Source organism: Psittacula echo (assembly GCF_963264785.1).
Source record: "Psittacula echo genome assembly, chromosome: 13".
In the NCBI taxonomy this organism is placed as follows: Eukaryota; Metazoa; Chordata; class Aves; order Psittaciformes; family Psittacidae; genus Psittacula; species Psittacula echo.
This window is the reverse complement of record NC_137749.1, coordinates 11,756,668-11,778,058: the sequence shown is the minus strand read 5'-3', so window position 1 is coordinate 11,778,058 and position 21,391 is coordinate 11,756,668. Positions and strand designations below refer to the sequence as shown.

Sequence of the window (21,391 nt, the reverse complement as noted above, 5' to 3'; positions counted from 1 at the left end):
TCTGCTCCCTGCTTGATGAATAAATCAAGGAATTATCAGGTTTTGGAAGGCTCCAGCCCTATTTTAGCTCTTGCTGCCTCATGTATGTATTAACAGGCCTATTTTATGGATTCGGCATTTAAGGCATAATGAACCGAAGGGCACAGTAGCAGCAAAACAATGAAAGAATCCAACCCCATAACTCAGCCAAAAGATCATAGTTCAGTTATGTTTCTATACATATTCCTATATTTAGCAAGATACTCAAAGCTCACTGAAATACTGGAGGATAACTGTGTGTCTAGGGATGAGGATGTTCCATCAGGGACAGCTTCTCAGTCACAGGTTAGCTTGGAACACCCATTAGCTTGTTCTGGTTCATTTTAAGCACATCTTTGAGGTGCTCTATGAATGAAGTCTGGGTTTTTGCACACTGGGGCATATTGCCAGGAATTAAGAGAAGGACAAATTCTACCATTAACTACTAAATTCAACACAGTTCAATGTTTTACTGCCAGCTCAAAAATCCTAACTCAGTTCAGAGGGGCTCGTACCATGGTCAGGGCTGTACTGGAGCACCCAGTGATGGGGAAAGCAGCCTCTAAACACAAAGACTGAGGAAAAACTCCTTTCTGGGTCTTCCTAAGTAATGTATATATACTATAAATATATAACTAGGTCTAATATAATAAGAATGAATGCCTTAATAAGGATTATCAGGGCAACCATGAATTCTACACATATACCATAGAATCTCAAGTTTCCACCCAGAACTGCTGCTTGTTCCCTCTATTGCAGCTACAGGAAAAGCCCATTTCTGCAGCCCAGAGGAGGCACCACTCAGCAGGACTGGTAGTAGGAAAAGCACTTAAAAGGACATGTCTGTTTCACATGGAAGCCATCAAGTAACAACATAATTCCACCCTTCCTTAGATACTTCACTGTGTGCTCGAGAAGATAAGGTACTCACTGTGCTCGCTTAGTGTTGCTGAACAGAAGAGCTGCCCTTTCAACAACACTGCACTCAACATCAGTGGCTGAGAAAGCCCAGCCAATGTTCTTCTGCCCACCTCCACATCAGCTACTAGCACAAGGATGGGCAACCTTGCTAACCTGAGCTGCCCCACATTAAAATACATTCATAACACATATCAGGAAGATAAATACCACGGGTCCTGGATAACCACGGGAGCAAATTCAGGGAATACTTCCTAAGCATGAGAAGGCCATGTGTCTCCAGGTCTCATAGCTTCTCCTACACAAAGGAGCTAGGCAAGGGCATCACCAGAGCCCTGCATCCTAACAGCCCTGCTGCCTGCCCTTCAGCTGCTTTCCAAAGCTTTCCATTTTAGCCTTGGCAAGCCAACCCTTGCTCAACCCAGAACAGGGCAAGCCTTATGGCTCTCTTGGATTTGAAACTGGGTCTGGACATGACAGCACCCCACTGACACTCAGGGGCTTCCCTGGAGCACCTTGTGTGCCTCCAGGTGGTATCTCTGCCCGCATGGGAATCCAGGCCTCCACACTGAAAGAAACAGGTAGGCCAGTTTTATTTGGACAATGCTGGAAAAAGAACCCATTCTTAGGCTCTGTATCTTGCACATTCAGCTTGCAAGAGAGCCACTCCCTTAGATATCCCTTCAAACCGCCTCCGTCCTCTCCTCCTCCACCCTCTCTTCTCACTCTGCCTCTTCACATGGCAGAACTGGGGAGGATGTGTTCCAGGGCTGCATCCCCACCATCTCTGCTACAAGATGGAGCTTCCTTTCTGGAGCCCAAGCAGCTCCTTGTCTCTGATTCACTCTGACATGAGCACACTGAACGTGAAGCTACAGCACAAGATGCTCTTCAGCCCTGCAGAGGCAATGGCACAGCACGCGCAGGCTCACTTCTCCTGTACCTGAGATGTGCAGCTCCCATAAACTTCAGAGCAGCACAGACCTGCTGCCAGCGACACGATCTCCTTCTGATAAGGGACTTGGGCTTGAATTGCTTGTGAGTGGCTTATGGCTCAAGAGTCACTTTAACCCCTGCGGTTAAAGGGTGCAAAAGAAAAGAGAGAAAGAAAGAAAAGATGGGGAAGGTCTCTTGTCTCTCAGACCTGTTCAGTGCTAAAACCAGAGCTGCTCCCTGCTGACAGGAGGCTGAAAATGAAACTTCAAAGTGGAAACACACTTTCACAATAGTGCTAAAGCCCAGAAATGGAAGAAAACACCTTCAGGAAGACCTCACTTGAGCATCCTTGTTAAAAAGGGAGCTGCAGGAGCACTGTGTTATCATGAAGGCTATCCAATATGCTTTTGAGTCTCCAACACTCAACTGTATTTATTGAGAGTCCAGAAACTACCAGTTTGAGAGCACGAAGCATCTGCTACTTGTAAGATGAGTCACAATAGGAAATTCCCTGTGTTTTCTAGGAACCAGTTAGGCAGGCAAAGGCTGAAGCAGGGATCTGACTCTGTAATGCACCCACACAAATGAGAAGAAATAACTCCTATCAATAACTGCACATTATATTTAACATCTGACTGCAGTTTAGAACTGGAAAAATCCTATTGGGAAAACATTCCAGTTTAATCCGAATGCAACATAAACGTTGTCAGGATACATGAAAGGAAAGAGGAGACTGGAAGAAAAACTGATTTAAATGAATGGATTTGAAGACATTTTGAAGGAGGAAAGCAAACATCCCACAGCACCCCACAGCACTTGCCTCCATTTTTAGTACTGCATCATTAACTGTGTAATCTTTTAGCACATCTGTCCCTCCCCAAGCTTTAAATCATCTCAGCTCCCTGCCCACAGCTCCTGGTTTGTCCAACACTACGAAGGGCCAAGCTCCTTCTCACCTTCCAGCTTCTTTCCACTCCAAAAGCCTACATTAGAAAGTCTCGTTTCCTACAGGCACACTCCTTGCCCTGTCCCCACACATCCCCTATCACAGAGACACTGCTCATTTCCTCCGCTGACAGCCAGATCCTTCACGCTGCAGAGCTGGTTCATTCTGCTCCTCCTCTGAGATGCTTGACAAGCCCCATGGAAACCCCTCCGAGGACACATCCACAGCAGCAGCCGCCTCTAGATTGGCCTCAGCAGTAAACCCCAAGCTGTCCTGACCTTAAAAGCAACCCAGTGATGTTTCCCTCTCTTGCTTTCCAAACAGTCTGCCACTGCCTTCTACAAGAGAGAAATTGGGATGTGCAGAATCTGTTTTTATTCAAGTTCTAGGTCTGAGGCTGGTCAGACAGAGCTATAAGGACTTTAAAAGTCAGGTCAAACTACCTTCTAGTGAAGGAATCCAACTCCATTGACAACATAAGATTGGTTTTGCTTTAGTAGGTACTGAGGAGATGAGTCTTTTGCCAGGCACAAATTCAAGATCCAGCCCAACCTTTTATGAAGTTATTTTATGCTGTTTTGACCAATTCCAACACTTTTACTCCATGGTCAGCTGGGAAGACACAGGATTTCGATGAAGGCTCAGTTACACTGTGTTGGAGCACTGGCTGTGTACTTCCAGCTGAGACACATTTTTGGGTTTGACTTCTAATACAATAACAAGAGCTCAAACATCTGTGTGAAAGTAGCAAACTAATAACGCTTCCAGATAAGCCTTCAGGCTCCTCGAGTTACTGAATGCAGCAGCCTCACTGCCAGAGGGTGTGCAAGATGCCCTTCTTGAATTACCAGGACTCTCGATAAAAATCCAGTAGGACAAAAGAGAAATTCCACCTCCTTTTAGAATACCTGAAAGTTACATCCTCATCTGTCAGTGGAGTGAGCTTAAATCCACCACACAGCAGCAACACCCTATCCCAACAGGTTGAAGAGCTTGGAAGGACAGTTGCTCATACCAGAGCACTGAGCAGAATAACATGAATTGCTCTTCACCATCAGAGTGGCTGCAGAGTTACATTTGAGTACAAAAACCTACTTGCTGCTCCAAATAATAATCCATAAGAGGGAGTTTGGTCTTACTGAGACTTAGTTCTGAGTCACAAGCTTCCTGCACAACCATGGACCAGGCATTAGACAAGACACCAGTAAGATCCTGGGCTGTATCCTGGGCTGCATCAAAAGGAGCACGAGCAGCAGGTCAAAGGAGGTGATCCTGCCCCTCTACTCTGCTCTCGTGAGACCTCACTTGGAGCATTGTGTGCAGTTCTGGTGTCCTCAACATAAAAAGGACATGGAACTGTTGGAACAAGTCCAGAGGAGGCCACGAGGATGAGCAGGGGCTGGAGCACCTCCTGTATGGAGACAGGCTGAGAAAGTTGGGGCTGTTCAGCCTGGAGAAGAGAAGGCTGCGTGCAGACCTCAGAGCAGCTTTCCAGTATCTGAAGGGGGCCTACAAGGATGCTGGGGAGGGACTCTTCATCAGGGACTGTAGCAACAGGACAAGGGGTAACGGGTTCAAACTGAAACAGGGGAAGTTTAGATTGGATCTAAGGAAGAAATTCTTTACTGAGAGGGTGGTGAGGCACTGGAATGGGTTGCCCAGGGAGGTTGTGAATGCTCCATCCTTGGAGGTGTTCAAGGCCAGGTTGGATAAGGCCTTGGGTGACATGGTTTAGTGTGAGGTGCCCCTGCCCATGGCAGTGGGGTTGGAACTGGATGATCTTAAGGTCCTTTCCAACCCAAACTATTCTATGATTCTAAGATGGGACAGACCCCATTTATCTGCAATAGTTACACTGAATTTCTCCAAGCATGAACTTTAATATATATTCCTTAGCTAAATGTGGCACTACATTTGAATAGTCTTTAATGCTACTGTAATGAACTAGCAGTAACAAGGACAAAGAGAACTACTTAGTACTTGGCTGTTGACAAGGGTTTAATTACCACAGCAGCACTGTAAAGAGAAGTGTAAGAGCAAGTTCAAAGAGGCAAACAGAAGCTTTCACCTCATTATAAAGTTTATTCTAAACTTTATTTAAAGCTGCATCAGCAAATCTTCTGTATCAGTTGATAAAGGTGACTGTAACACCACACAGATCTTGTGCCAGCACTCACAGAACCTCCTCACCAGCATGAGATATACCTCAAGATGACGTTTACCCTCATCCGCTGGGTTTAACCTGATATAAAGTAGCTGGAATTCTTTACAAATATTTACTAAGGGTTTGTGCTGAAGTGCCAGATCACTACAGTTGGTAGTAACAAAGGCGCAGCCCTGCACTGCAGTTATCCATAGCTGGGTTTAGTTCTGCAGGAGTACCAACTGAATCAGTATTTCTTCTCTTTTCAGACATGACGTGGCCTTCACTTGCAGAGCAGCCCTCATTCAGTATCAAAGCAGAATGAAAAGATATCAATACAAACATATCTATGATTCTATATTAGTATGTCCAGGATCTTGTTTCTAGCTCTAATTAGTGCTACATAGACAAGATGAAGATACAAAATCTCAGTATTATAACCAGAACTTTTACATATGTAAATCCATTCAAAACCCAGGTCCCTCCTGTTTTGCAAAACTATCCCACAAATCCAAATTCCCTAAAGCAACAGGAAAGCACATGGGATGGGGAGGCAAAAACCTGCCCTAACGGATTGTAAGCTATGCTACAGGAAATGCTACTGAAACACAAACCAGAACAAACCCAAGATCTGTCAAACAGATCTCTGGGAGTCTGAAGCAGAGCTCACAGGTGGCTGTTCCAGGAAGCCTGCTCACCAAAATGCCAGCCTCAACTGCATGCAGAAGAGTTGGTATTGGTACAAGAAGTGCCTATACTGTAAGCACAATTATGGATGCTCCCCCCCTTCACTAGAACTGGTCTTCCAGAACCAAGAAGGTTTGAGGCTGGGCATTACCTCCAAGCAGTAACATTGATGTCAGCCACCAAAACAGAAGTTCCACCTGAAGAACATCTGCAGAATCCATCTAGTGATGTGGTTGCTCCAATGTCATTTCCATCTGACAGTGCTCACACAGCACAGCATCCCTGAGGGGCTCTTGCAAGATGCAGGAAGAGCTCAGTAAGTCTAGGATAAATGACACCAACAGACATCAGGAATCCTACACTGCAGCTCTATATTCATTTTGTCTGGATAAAGGGAGGACCCAAAGATTTGACCTGTGCTGGTACTGCGTGAATAAGTAGATTTAAGCTGGTCTTCTCCACAGAGTACCACTCAGGCACCCTATTATCCACATGCAGAACATACAGCTTCAAAATGCTCTTCAAAAACCAGTGCATTCACACGAATCCCTCAATCCAAAGACCACCAACTCTCAGCACTGCATCATTCCTCACTCCACTCAACAGCTGAATATGAGCACTGGCATTTTAAAAGTGTTTTAAGACACATTTCATGTACATTATTGCTGTATGAGTGTTACTCAGGAAGACAGAAGCACTTCCATGGCATGTTAAGAATAACACAGCAGGCAATCGCCCCACAGCTCACCATGGGTGTATTTATCAACCAACCACTACACTGTAAATATGACCAGGGATGTTTATACCTGCAGAGTGTAAAATAGTTTCAAAACTGCAACTGAAGCGTCAGTGTCAAGCTTAGAAGTTCCTAAGTGAGGCGAGCAGAGGAAGCCCCACCACTACCAGGAGAAGAACTATGAGGATTTTGTCACCAAAGATGGGCCAATGCCCTGAAGCTTTAAGGGAAGTTCAAGCAGCAATGGCACTTCACATCTAAGTAAGCCATTTAACCATTTATTTTGTTTCTATCATCACATTATAGTCCTTTCAATCATACGCTCGACACAAAGCCTAACGGAAAAAGAATCCAAGCCTGCACCTTGAAGTGCAGCCCTCCAAGTTGAGGCTCCAGGGACATCCTAATCTTCCCATCCTTATCATCCATCACCAAAACCCAGGACTTATAAAAAAGTGAGATAAATGAACAGTCAAAACAAACACCAAATGCTGTGGAAATCTCAAAGGGTAACCCAAGACAAATGCTAAACAAACCTGGTAGAGTCTAAAGGCTGCACGGAAACCAAAGTGTCCTTCAAAAGGCTGTTCTGTCTTCCAAAACAGGGCCAGCCAGAGCACAAGGACTTTAACGATGAGGAACAAGATGAGCAGCACAAAAAGGAAAGGCCATTGAAATCATCTGAAGCACATTTGTGACAGCAAATCAAAATACATCGTAAAATAAACTACAGGCCAGCAATGTTTCAGTGCTCAGAAGCTATTCACACATATTGCACAGCAAAGCTTGGTTTGTCCTCTGCTGTGCAGTAGTCTTTGAGGGGTTGGGATCTGGAGTTAAGCCAGTCCCAAGACAGACAGCAGAGCTGCTTAACTACCTGCTGTAAGTTACACACTTCAGCAGACAAACGTGCCAGTCCTACACATGGGTTCAAGATTCCCTTTTGAACCACCAGAGGTTTCTGTTTCAATTCAGCAAATGCATCATTTGGCACAGAATTAAGGAGGGAGGATGCAATTTTAAAGCTGCTTCTGAAAACAGTGGAAGATGCCCAGATTACTATAAAAGAGTTTGGAATTGCTACAATTTAGGAATTTAGCTACTGTTACATACACTCCTGCACTTATTGGCCTGGAAATGCTTCCTGGCCCTGTACGCCCTTCTAGAGCTGGTTTATGCAGCCAGTAATTGAAAGCATTCCCCATCAGGTCCCTCTCATTTGCTATCAAACACAGATTTCAGTGCAGCTTCTTCTCAAAGACACAAAAGAGCCACCACAAACGTATTTGCAGAGGCTGATGGAGCCTAACATGAGCTCAGGGAATGAAATGATCCTTGAGGAACGACAAAGCCAGTGAGAGCAGCAGAACCAGCAAGACTGACAGAGGAAAAGACAGCATCTTGAATGTACCTGTTCAGCTGAGAGAAGAAACCCTGCTCCAGATTGTCAGTGTTCAGACTTTCACAGTCAGACAGCATGAGACAGCTTAATGCGACATTAAAGTAATCCCAAAACACAGTAAGAGTAAATAAGGATGGAAATGGTACCCCAGTGCCCATGGCAGGGGGGTTGTAACTGGATGATCTTAAGGTCCTTTCCAACCCAAACCATTCTATGATAATATGGCAGCATCTCACTGTCACGCCAGCACTGCACTGTCTATTAAAGGTTACCGTGAGCCACATCTACCTCTGCTCCTTCACACCCAAAGCTATAGCACGGTACCTTCCCCTGCACACAGAAAGCTTTCACATCTTCTGATTGAAGATTGAAGAGCTGTTGTGACAGAGCAGCAGACACAGACAGGAACTCCCAATGCCATTCACAAGCCTTTCTGGGTTCACAGCTATTCCTCACAAGCAGCACCAACACAACTGGGCCTATCCAAACACCAGGAGCCAACTCGGGAATCCCAGGCTCCCTCTTGTTACCATAGGCTGAAGAATACTACCTGGTACAGAAACACACACGTGCACTACTCGTGGTACTTACTGTGGCAGGCAGAGGGTTTCCAGCTATGAAAAGCTTTCTTTAAGCAAGCTTGGAATAGACACTACTAATGCTAATACATGGATGCGCACTTCACTTAGGGAATGCTGAGTTCTGGTAGCATCTAACATGGGTGGAAGAGGCAGGGAGCCAGGAAAACTTGTTAAACAGTGCATTTTCAGATCAGCAACCCTGAGCTCAATGGTTAGAACAGTTTCTTCCCTCCGTGTTCTGATAGTACACCAAGAGCTTTCAGAGGGCGGAGAGCTCAGGCCAGCACAGCAAACCTGATCCCAGGAAGGAAAGCTCACCCATTGTGGCAAAAAACAACAGACTCTGGGTGCTGGAGAGCTTAAAATGGAAAACATTCTGCACGTGCCTCTTCAGGATGAGCCACTGAACAAAACTGAATCACTACTACAGCCAGTGACTGGAAAACACGCTGATGGAAACTGATGCTATCTTTTGCCTCTCCCTCCTACCCATGAAAATGTCCTTATGAACACGTTGTTGCATGTTTTTGTGGGGGGGGTGAAAAATCACTAAGATCCATTGATCAAAATGGATAATAAACAATCGAAATGGATAAAAAATAATCAAAACCAGCCATTAATTTTACTTTTTTTCCTTTAATTAAGCTCCTGTTTCTCCAGCTGCAAGACCCACAAGCTCTCCCCTTTCCTGGAGACCCCTACTCTGCTTATATTCTAAGCTATGGATGCACAGCTGTAAAAAATCAACAGCAAACAGATACTTGTGAAATGCATCACACAGTCCTGCCCCTCTGGGGCTTTCAAAAGACCTCTGTGTGTAATGAATTAAATTGGGGTGAAGAAGTTATCGATGTGTAGTGCATCTTGGTATGAAAAAGAGTCTTCAGAAGAGTAACCAACAACTCCATTTACCAAAAATTCTGATTGAAAGAAAAAACAAAGACAAAAAGATTCACATTGACAATGAGATCGTCGGGAGCTAAAAATAACCAGGCAGCTGCAATTCCCACCTTATGCAACGAGGCAGAAGTGCTGCTTTGTCCCCCCCTCCCCAAGCACACACACTCACTTCCTTCTTCATTGCAACATCAGAAGCTGCACTTGATGTTAAAAAAGCCACAAAGTCCTGCCCAGGATTTAAAGTCACACCCCAGTAATTACATAAAATAAGCTCCTGGTACAAGTGGTTAAGAGAGAAAAAAATGACAATTAATTTACTCCATTTCCATTTTGCTTTTCATGCCAAAGTGTCCTGACTGCTCATAAAATAGAAAAGCAATTTTCGTTTCTGAGGTCTGCTCCCTCCACCCAGATGTGTCATTAAACCTCACTGCAGAACATCAGCACGTTCATCACACAGGGATCAACCCCCTCCAAACATGCAGCCTTTTAAGGAGAACATTTGAGGTGTATTTGATCTTTGTTTTTGAACATGAAGCATAAAGGAGGACAGGGATAGGGGGTGAAGGAGAAAAAACACAGGAAACCTAGGAAAATACAGAAGTAAAACTCCCTTGTGCAGATGTCCCACTCAAAAGGTGGCTCTGGACATGAGAGGGATATACAAAAGCAGCAAAGACCCTCCAAAATCTTTGGAAGCTTCAGGTAAAAAGGCAGTGTTCTCCTCTGAGCTGCCCTAACAAAGGGGCAGCACACACCAATACAGGAATATAACCCCCCCTTTACATCATATACAGCTTCCCCCTAAGACAGAATAAATCACACAACAGTTATTCAAAAGACTTTGTGCTCCACTGATACCCTGGCACTAAAAAGAGCGACTGGAAACCCACTGAGATGGCTCCAGGTCACACAGCTCATGTTAACCCACCTCCAGAGAGAACACAGCCCCATGGGGCCCAGCAGCCCGGGCAGGGTGTGCCACATACTCAACCAATAACCAAAACCGTCCTTACTGCATGGGAATGGGCACCAGTTAACCACCAAAATGCAAAAACCCAGGGTTAAATACCCTGGCTTTTAAAAACCAACCCAACCACCACTCTTCCTGCTGCTTGTTCCAACCAGGACAGACCCCCTGTGACTGCTATTCGTTCCATTAGGTCATCCTGAGCTTTGCACAGCCCTCTCAAGTCAGACCTCAGCTGAGGGGAGGTAGATTCCACCCTCCATCCCCCTTCTACTAATAGTACTAGCAAACACTTGTGGTTCTGCGACGTCAGCACTAGGAAGTTCCTCCTGCCAGGCAGCCAAGATGAAGATACCTCTTCACATCCACACTCTCACCAGCTCCCACACAGCTTCTGAGCTGCAGGAATACAAAGGCACAGGGAATTTCATCCAGAGTCTCAGCTGAGCTTCACAAGAGTTCTTAACTTATGAATGATGGCACAAATGAAGCTGTCCTTTTTGTTTAAGGCAGCCAGGAAGACAGAGATCATGAACATGAAAGTTCTTTGACTTCCTCTCTAGGCACCCTTGAGACTTTTACCCACAACTTCACCAACAGCAGCTGCAAATGCCCTTTGGATGGGGAGGCCCTGCCACCAGAAGCCATCATCATGGTTCCAGTTCCCTGGATGGCTTTGGAAGCTCAGCAGTGCTCGGGAAGGTTTCTGTGCTGCTGTACTGCTCGGCTCAACTAAAGATCTGCTGAAAAGAAAGCAAGCAAACAGAAACTTTGCTCATTTCCATTAATGAAACAGTCCATTTGAAGAAAATTAATATGCATCGGTGCTTCCCAGTCTAATTGTAGGTTCTTGGTTATACACTGCAAGTAATTCTCACACCTCAAGAACAAATAGGACTTAAGAAATAACTTTTCACCTTCACATGATTCCTGTCATAGGGTGCCATAAGCAGATATTTTATAACTGCATATCTGGGTAGGAAATAAACCTTTGTGTCTGGCAACACCCGTTTGCTTACACGGCATCACCTTCCAGCCAGTATTCTCAGCGCCTATGAGACAAGCATTCTGCTTGGGGTTTTCTAGGACTTCTTAAGGCAGGGATATTGTTACATGTGGGCTATAAAAATAACTGAACAACTAACACACAGCAACATACATCAGCCTCTCACAAAGTCTTTCCTTGTTTGTATCACATATCTAAATACCCATTTTAAAGTCAAAGCATGTGCAAACAATGAAAAGCACCAAACGTGGGTTCCCTAAAACACTGGTCAGAAAATAAGGTAAAACACTGGGAAAGGAGATGTTTTAAGTGTGATTCACATCACCTTGGGCTCCAAGGTGCAGGGGAAGACACAAGTGCTGTTAGACCCAACTAAGGCACAGGAAACAGAAAGTGAAACTTGCCAGTTTACTCATTAACTTAAACTCCACAGTGGGTTTTGTGAAGGTGCTTTATTTCTGTTAAGAAAGACTACTCACAGGGTAATTGAGCGGTGCTGCCCCTACTTCCTCAGCAGGAAGCTTCTGCCTTCCAGCCCCATCGGTCCCTACCCCAGACCTCTGCCTTTACTACAGGTAGCTATTCTGCAGCTGGATCAGTTTTCTCACCTGTATCACACTCTGATAGCACAAAGGTTTGTGCCAACCCAACTCAGTGGGAGGAAGCAGAGGCCAAAGTAACAGCTGGTTCTAAGTCAGCTTAAAATTCCTGTTCATTCACAATTGATACCATGCTCCCAAACCCCTGATCCCCACCTCCTCAAGCCCTGTGTTTCAACAGGAACCAGAGTTTGTGTTTTCCCTTCAGTCAATACATTTCAGATCTGTCAAGACACAGAAAACAACTTACTGATACAATCATGAAGACAGGAAACGCCAAAGGCAAATGAAAATGGCTGGATTTAGTCCTCAGTTGTCAAGGCTGTATCTTGACTTTCAAGTACAAGTGTAATGAGATACCACTGCTAATGACAAGGTTTAGTTTTGGAACACCCCGATATCCAGTCTGTGTCTTTCCTAAAAATGGTTTTTTTCTCCTTTTCCTGCCTAACTGCTCGCCAGGAGATCGAATTCTAACAGATACTTTATAAAGATACCATCAAAGGAGGTTTCAACAACTATGACATGAGCATTCACAGAGAAGTTTCACAGCTTCTCAAAAGACAACCAGAGCTTGAACATCGCCAAACCTTAAGAGGCTTTTAACATTTGGTTTACACCTTTTAATACACTTTTAGTGACATGGTTTTGTGGTGTATTTGGAGTCCTGGGGTAAAGGTTGGACTTGATGATCTTAAAGGTCTTTTCCAACATGGTTGATTCTAATCCTGTGCTCTAACATTTCTCTTGCCTACTGTATTTTAATGTTTAGTTCAATTTACAAAGTGCAAACAGGGCAGATTAAAAGAGCCAGGCAGATACACAGGGAAATTTCAGCTGAATATATAGTTATTCTTTTGGCAAGAAGGCGCTAAGGGCTCACTGGTGGCAGAATAAGTAATCATCATGCTGCTAAACTGCCAAAATTCACTCAGGCTGCAGCATGACCTGCATGCAAACCCAGCCATGAAGCAGAAATGAAATGCTCAAGGCAGACTCCAACATGAATGCAGATGCTCCAGTTTTGCTCCAGAGCACTGTGCTCCAGTACTGCAGCAGCCTGTATCTATCCAGGGTAATTGCAGGTGAAGCCAGGAACAGCTCCTATCACAGCTGAAGCTATTAAAGCTCCTTAATGAATGGTCTAACAATAACCCAGGCATAACCAGTTCTCTCATTGCAAGGGCCTTAACCATAATAAGCCCCTTGAACATTCCTATAGTGTTTTCCAAAGATCTCACAGCATGAGGCTACTAACTGTGCTCTCACAGCCTTGTGAGGCAAGGATTACTCAACCTTTTTTTTTCCTCTTTTCATTTAAATACAGATAAAAAACTAAGGCAAAAGCTAGCAAACGACTTCCCTGTGGATACCCAGCTGACTAGTGCCATGCAGAATCCAGATCTTCCAGATTCCAGCTCTGTCATCAGCCAAAAGGCCATCATTATGAAGAAAGAAATTAGTCTGGTCTTATAAATAGCATTTGAATATAAGCCTGCCTAAAATATTTGCAAGGAGCTGACCTTAAACACCAGCAGAGCTGCACTGGTAGCCTGGGGCTCCAGCCACCAGCTTACATGTCACTAGTCAGGGGTTCTTGTCCCTCTGCCTCTCTGGATGTCTTCAGAGCCCGAATCCGATCCAAACTGTGTAACAGAGCAGACCATAACATCATCTGACCACCGCTGGCTGGTTTGGGCTCAGCACATCAAGAAACAGGAAGATTGCTCAAAAAAATACACAGTGTTGCTCTAAAATACTCAGGTAGCAGGAAAAAGAACCAAGCTTCGGTCAGGAACTTGCTGCTACTTTATGCTGAGGCACTAAACGATCATAGTCAGCCCGGCAGAAATCTCACTGTAACATGCAGCTGGAAGCATGAAACACAGAAAAGGTCCCCAACAGACCTTGATTTTGGACCATTTTAGTCAGCCTTTATGATCTGAACTGCTGCTATTGGCTATCACACATTTACTTGCAATTTCTCCAGCTCTCGAATGCATGAGTTCAATGTATTTTGATTTATTCCATATTAATACAGCGCTAAAAAGAAGCAGGTTCTTTTCTGCATTACAGCTTCCAACACCTGCAGCAGGGCTAACTCCTGGACTACATTTCCTGCAGCAAAATACTAAGCCCAATATTGATTCTGTAACAAAAAAAAGCCTCTCCTGTGCTTCTGTAAGAGCCTAACTTCATTTGAAATTGCATATTCCTGGCAAGGCAACCCCCTAAAATACAACACAGAAAATTGCAAAAGCAGAGTAAAAGTTAAATAAGACTTTGTGAGGTTAAAAACGTTATTCCAGTAGTTATTTATTCTGGTTTTAGATACCTGCATTACTACCTCCCACCTACCTGGGCCATTATCAAAGTGCTGAAACACACGACCTTTACAACTGTAACAGAATCTTTTAGTCTCTGGGAAGAGCTGGAAATGGAAAGCTCCTTATCTTCCAAGGGGATCCTCCACAGAGAAAAGACACCACACGGAAATGCACGCAAGAAACTAAGAAACAGCTGCCTGAATGGGACGACGAGTTGGAATGTTTCTTTTATTTCTGTTCCTCACTGGAGCAGCAAAATGTGGTTTGAGGTTTTTTTATGGGTACATAAAACCCACCTGGTTTTGGCTGCCTGCTTCCCAAATGACCAAAAACTCCTGGGTAGGAAAACATGAGGCTTTCCCACTTCAGGATCAGGCTTTTTAAAACAGAAGCAGCAGAGTGAAAACTCAGTGCATTCTCCCCAGGATGCCAAAACTGGTTGCATTAGTATGCAGTAAAGCACCACCTGACTGGGGCAAAGCGGATGAGACCTGTTAACAGAGACTGTTTCCATCCCAGCTCACATTTAGGGCTCCATTATCTTATCTGCTCTGCCACTCGCATACTTGCCAGATAAGAAATGTTTTTCCCCCCCTTCTTTAGAAAGAAGCTTGGAGTTAAAACTGACATGACAACCAACGTTCAGATTAAAAATAAGTTCAAATTCATTCGAGACTAAAATGTTCTGCAAGTGGAAAGGGAGGATTTTCTCAATTTCAGTTCATTTGCATGCTTTAGGTCAATGATCAGTTCATCTGAAGTTGAGAAACTGCTCAAGAGTTGGGAGGGGAGAAAAAATAGCCTGTTTTCCTTTTCCAATCTATGACTAAGAATGAGGCAAGCGAAGGGAGGATCTAAGATCCTGAAGGCGATGGCAACAAGAGGTCATTAGTTAATTCCCTCAGCAATAGATACTACTTCCTTTTATTAAATAACAGCACATTTTCATGCTGTCACATACTTTTTTTCCTTAAGGATACAGCATAAACTTTACCTGAACCAGTCAAAAGAAGCATCAAGAAACACACCAGAAGCCCTGAACTGAAAGGCAGATTGTCACAAAGAAAGAAGCAAATAAGACTCATCTGATTTTTATGCAAAAACCTGAAAGTTAGGAGAGGGTTTCCACACTTTCTTACAGATATTACGTATCTTTGGCCTAAAGAGAAAGAAAAGTAGCGCCAAATTTGGCCATAAATCTGTTTTAACCAGGGCTTTAGTGTTCACAAATAAATTGCAGTCAAGTTTTTACTAGGAAAAAAGAGACAAACCCCATTCTAAGATTTAAATGAAGGTTCCTGTTGTTGCTTAAATCCTTTTTGATAAAGCTTACTCAATGTACTCTTATGAACAACTGTTTATTATCTATATTACTACAGCACCTGTGAGCTTCAGTAAGACCTACAAAGCCACAGCAGAAGTGATGCCTGCTCTGAAGAGATTATCATCATCTAAAAGATGAATAGTTAAGAAGCACAGGAGAGCACAAGGAAATAGGTATTTATGCTCTCTGTACCTGCACTTTACTGCTTTCCCTTGTGCGCTGGAAGGATCAAGGTGTAAGCTTTCTTCCTCCACCTGCCTCACCACAAAAACCCCTCCAGAAGTCCCGTAAAGACAAAACCCCCCATCTAGACGTTTAATGAAACACCCAGTGAGTTCCCATACTCACTCCAGTGCAATGGGCACATCCACAACTTTTGGAAGAAACCCAATTTAATTCATTTAAAGGAATTCTTTGCAGATTTACCACTAGCACACAGGAGTGCATCCACCACACAACAGCAGCCAGAGCTGTTTACAAAGCTTTCTGCTCAGTGTTAGACTGAAAATCCAAACCCTTTTTGCTGTGTAATAAATCAGTGCTCTGCGTTTAACAATTTTCAGCAGCACCATATGCTATGTGGTCCCATATGTTCCATTACAGGGAAGAAAAACATCATCTCAACATGAATCATCAGTGACTATATTCTGTAAATCTGGCTTAAACTCTCACAGCATTCAAAGGCAACCCCAAATAAATCTGCTCAATTTTAGGCCAGATTCTGTGTACCAGAATTGCAGATCATTTAGTTAAAATTAAGTGGAAAAAAGAGCTTTAATGTAGGAGTAAGCACACTATTTGCATCCCTCCAGAAGCAGCCTCACCAAGCACAAAATTTGGCACCCATTTATCAATTCCAATCTAATAATGACATCCTGCTCATAAAATGATAATATCTGGTAGTCATAACACCTTTCATCTAAACTGCTTAATGTCTGTGAAAATATGTACACTACATACAAGATTCATTCCTCCCAGTGCTGCAAAGCAGCTACTCTGGAACGTGGCATTTGCCACGCTTCGCATCACAGCCATTCTGGAGAGGAGCTTGTAAGAAAAGTAAAAAACCCAAACAACGCCAAAACAAACCCAAGTTTGCATGTCAGGCTATAGGGAAACACAGCAGACAGTGGATAGCTTCCTACAGAGAAGTTTATGCAGGACTTTGGGGGTAACATCTCCACTCTTAGAGTGACAAATAGCTTTCTCTCTCTTCCCAAAGCCACTGCTGCTTGTGCTGAATCAAAGTCACGGCACGCCAAGGTCACCAGGTGCCCTTCTTCTGAGGAATAACTTGGTCTCTTGGGCAACCCAGCATCAGAATTAACAGAGCGACAGCAAAAAGGGGGTGCAGATGGGGGGGTTCACTAGTTGCAAACTTTAAATGCAACCTGATGAAGATTTGTTCAGCTGAATGAGTTATGTTCTCTAGCTTTGCCCAACTAACCCCCACTATCCAACCATGCCTAATTATATTAACGTTCAGAAAGACAGACTGAAATTCAGCTTAATTTTGAACTTAATGTCCTTATTTGAAAGCCTTTTGTAGCTCAGGAGGAAGACATGCAACTGCACGTTCCCACTTCACTATTGGCTTCATTAAATTCGAAAGAAACCAGAGTCCATTTTGACCTAATATTCGAGGTGGGGGAAAAAACTGTAATTACATCCACATCAAGCTATTACCTGTTCAAGGGCATAAGTGCTTCATTAACAGCTCAGACAAACTTGTTTTGTAAGCTGCCTAGATTAAATATGAAATTTCCCTGCCCTTACAAATTAAACAAACAATTTTTGACACAAAGGGAAAGTCCAGCAAGAGCAACACAAACACCAGGATGAGGATATAAACAAGCCAACTTTCAGACTGCCTGAATCCAATGCATTCCTTGCCATCCTCAGTAAGAATGAGCTTACCCAAGCCACCCAGCCCACCTCATTTCAATGACTTCTTTGCATTCAGTTCAAGAAAAAAAAACAAACCAACAAATACCAGCAGTACTCCAGGCTACTTCTATCTGAGAGCAAAACCTATGGACCTTTACAACACAGAATCATAGAATGATTTGGGCTGGAAAGGACCTTAAGATCATCCAGTTCCAACCCCCTGTCACAGGCAGGGACACCTTCCACTAGAGCAGCTTGCTCCAAGCCCTGTCTAACCCAGCCTTGAACACTGCCAGGGATGGAGCAGCCACAGCTTCTCTGGGCACCCTGTGCCAGAGCCTCAGCACCCCCACAGAGAAGAGCTTCTGCCTTATATTTAACCTGAACTTCCCCTTTTTAAGTTTGAACCCATCACCCATTGTCCTATTGCTACAGTCCCTGATGGACAGCCCCTCTCTGGCACCCTTGTAGCCCCCTTCAGACACCGGAAGCTGCTCTGAGGTCTCCATGTAGCTTCTCTTCTCCAGGCTGAACAACCCCAACGTTCTTAGCCTGCAAACATAAAAATTTCATATTTCCAATGGGAAGTAGAAATAAAAAACTGATGTAATAGCTCTACAGAATAAGGAGAAGATGTCATGTTAGAAGCACTGCTCTTTAATGATGCTAAGTGAAGCTTTACAAAGAGTCAACAGAAGCTGCCACAGTATCAAAACTAACCAGGAGGGCAGTGGGATTTCCAGCTTCCTTCAGGAGCTCAGGAGCTGGATGACCACACCCAATTAATTTACTTTAATTTCTATTTCAACTGTCCTGCTCATTAATCAGGAGCTGGGGTTCACACAGATCACAGTTCCTGGTGTGCAATGCCCATGATGATTTTAGGTAGTGTGCACTGTACAATCGCGCTGCATGTGCTGCGAAGGCAGGCAGCAAATCCAAGTGAAACACCAGAATGTGTCCTACCTATGGAAAAATAGGAAGAGAGATTTCCTCTTTCGTACCCAGAGTATCCATGGAACCCCAGTTTTATCAGATCAATACTTTCTACAGTATGTTTCAATGAACAAAGTCAAACAAACCTACCCAGCGATTTCATAGAGCGATAACAAGACAGTGTCAGGAAAACTCCCTGAGCTGCCCTGCAAAGAACTCCTGAACAAGCAGGTGAAATGCACTTGCTCAATGTTTATTACACAGCACTAAGCCAGAGGCAATCAAATCAGGCTGGTTCAATCAATGATCTTCAAATAAGGAAGTAGTTTGAAAATTGTAAGCTTAAAACACACTCTTTTAGGTTTACTTCTTCTATTTCCCCCCCTCTGTTGTGTAAAAACACATCTGTTAAAAAAGCTGAGCACGTGCTGAAGTATAATTCTATAAAAATCTACTATTTGAATAGCTGGGATATCAAACTTGTACTTTTATTCAAACACAGTTTGCTGTAAATGCTGTGCCTGAACCACAGAGTGGTGCTGCTGAAAGAATCTGAACTCTCTTTTAGAGCAAACGGTCACTTTTCTATTTAAAAACATCAACCTTAGACACTAAGGTTTTTTTCCTGTACAATCAACAAATAAGTAAAATGGAAAAGTATTTCATGAACATCTCCTCCGCTGTCATTTCTCAGAGCCTGAACGCTGCAGCGTTTCATGAGGCTGCAGAACAACCTGGAGCAAAAGCCCGTAAATGGAGCAAACAACTAATCTGTGTTTCTGGTCCAAAGTCACTGACCCTACCCCTTGTGCAGCAGACACTGCTCTGCCCCTCTCCCGCCCACCTCAGGGGTTCCTCAGCAGCCTCTGTCAGCCCAGCTACACACCAAGGTTTTCTTCTAAGGCAGCTGGTTTGAGTCAGAAGAGAGAGAGCCCACTTCTGTTGAGAAACCACCCCATCCTGCAACGCACACTGAACAGCAAAAGCCTCTTGACACAAGGTCCATATTGAGAATGCACGCAAGGAGAAATAGCTCATTTTGAAGTGTTGACTCACAAGGATCCTATTTAACTGATAATGAATGAAACAAAGCAAAAGTACTTACAGAGAATCACTGTAAAGAATACACATACAGAAGAATTCATTTGCAACCTGAAAAGCCTCCTATTGGGAAGATGGAAACAGCCTAGCTCAAGTTTTCCTCGAATCAGATGCCAGAGGAAGTTACACATAAGAAAACTTGATTTGACAAACTACAAACCACACATTAATGCAGGCATTAACAGTCTGCAGCCTCACTGTGACTGCAGAAAAGGTATCTGTCAGATATTTGTATGAATTCCAATGTTAAAGAAGGGTTTGTGAACAGGTACTTAGATTTAAAGCACTCTATATTGTTACATTACGCCCTGGGAGCTCAGAATTAGCTAGCTACCAGAAACAACATAGTTTTCAAGACATAAACAGAGATGAACAAGCGTCGTGCATTACTTCACAAACAACCCATTATCAATGCAGCAATACCAACACGTGTGCACCAATAAATCTAGTACAAGATACATTAAACTAATGACCACTAGCAAAATAAGCTACATGACACTGCAGCATTTTAAACACCCATTGAAAATGCATAAACAGACCTTGGAGCCTGGAGCCCACTTACCCCCACCCAAACAGGAGCAACACAAACTGCAGCCCTGCCGCGCTCTTACCCAGTTCACTTTTAATGAGGCTGCGTGATTAAAATAGCTTCCACAGGAGAGGTGAGGGGCGTCCCACATCCATCCACAGCCCCCAGCTTCTGCTTCAGATCACTGCCCTGTACGGCGGGGGGCGGCTCGAAAGCCTCTCGGCCACAAAGTGGAACTGAGCACAGCTCTCCTATGGGTGAACCCCTGCGAGGAGGCCACACCAGCACCTCCTGCGCGGCTGTTTGTAAGCAAACATGGCAGCTGGCACTGGATGTGTGCTGAGCTGAGCCCTCACACACCTGTGGGCTCAGGGTTCGAGTGCTGGCGCACAGCCCAAGGGAGGCCGCTGGTTATGGACAGCAAACCCCACAGCGAGCTGCTCTGCCCGGGCTGAGGAAGGGACCAGGGAAAGCCTCAAAGCTACTACTCAGGGGCTACTACGTTTGAGCAGTATCAGCTATAGGATCAGGGAGTTAATTCTGCTTACGTTCCTGGGGAAAGACACGAAGATATATAGATATATATGAAACGAAATACTAAGGGCTTAGTACTTGCCTAGTGTCCTCCTCCTTTCTCCTTCCACACAAACATGAGTACTACTAAATGACATCCAGCACCTACAGCAAATCACTTCTCGATGTCATTAAAAGGACAGACACATCTGCCAGCACCAGACCTACGCAATTACTTCCAACTCAGCCTCAAGAAAGCTGACAGCAACCGCGCTCCCCTGTGCGCTGGAGTTTCACTAGGCCGATAGCAGCGCCGTTCAAACGCCTCGCCCAGGAACACATCCGAGGGATAACCCCAATGAACAAACGCCGTTTATCCGAGCTGGGGCAGTGTCCCCCGCTTGCAGGTGAAGGAAACGCTTTCCCCCCCTCTCTTCACGTCTACCCTCTGCTGTCCGGTACCTCCAACTTCCCACAGCGCTCCCGGAGCGCTCAGCGAACCCGGGACAGCGCTGCAGGGAGCCGCTCGTCCTGCAGCCACCACCGCTGCCCCCCATGCCCAGCCTGCAGCCCCGGGGGACCCCATCGCGGGCACACCCCTGAGGGAGCTGCGCCGTGAGGCACCGCCGGACACCCGGTCCCCCCCTAGCCCAGCAGTAACAAAGTGGTTCTTTAGCCCCAAAAGCCACTGTCCCCCCCACCCTCCCCGGCGGGACCCGTCTGTCAGCCGGTGTCCGCGGCTTCCTCCGCGCTGCGCCTCACCTGGAGCCGGCCAGCGGCAGCGGACACGTCCGGAGAGAGGCGTGAGGAGAGCAGAAGGGAACAGGAACGGAACGGAGCGCGCCCGCCGGGCTGTGCCCGTCCCGCCGCTTCCTGCCACGGCCCCGCCGCCGCCGCCTGAGGTGCGGTTCCCCCTGCCAGGCGCGCCCAAC

At 44.9% G+C, this 21,391-nt stretch overlaps 1 protein-coding gene across 4 annotated transcripts in view; it reads right to left on the bottom strand.

Moving 5' to 3' along the window:
* Positions 1-21,391, bottom strand: part of TAOK3 (TAO kinase 3) — an 88,281-nt gene extending 66,890 nt beyond the window's left edge. For all 4 annotated transcript variants that reach the window (XM_080628903.1, XM_080628904.1, XM_080628902.1 and 1 more), the window contains exon 1: positions 21,222-21,391. The gene's annotated coding sequence lies outside the window, so the exon portion shown is untranslated. The remainder of the gene's footprint in view (positions 1-21,221) is intronic.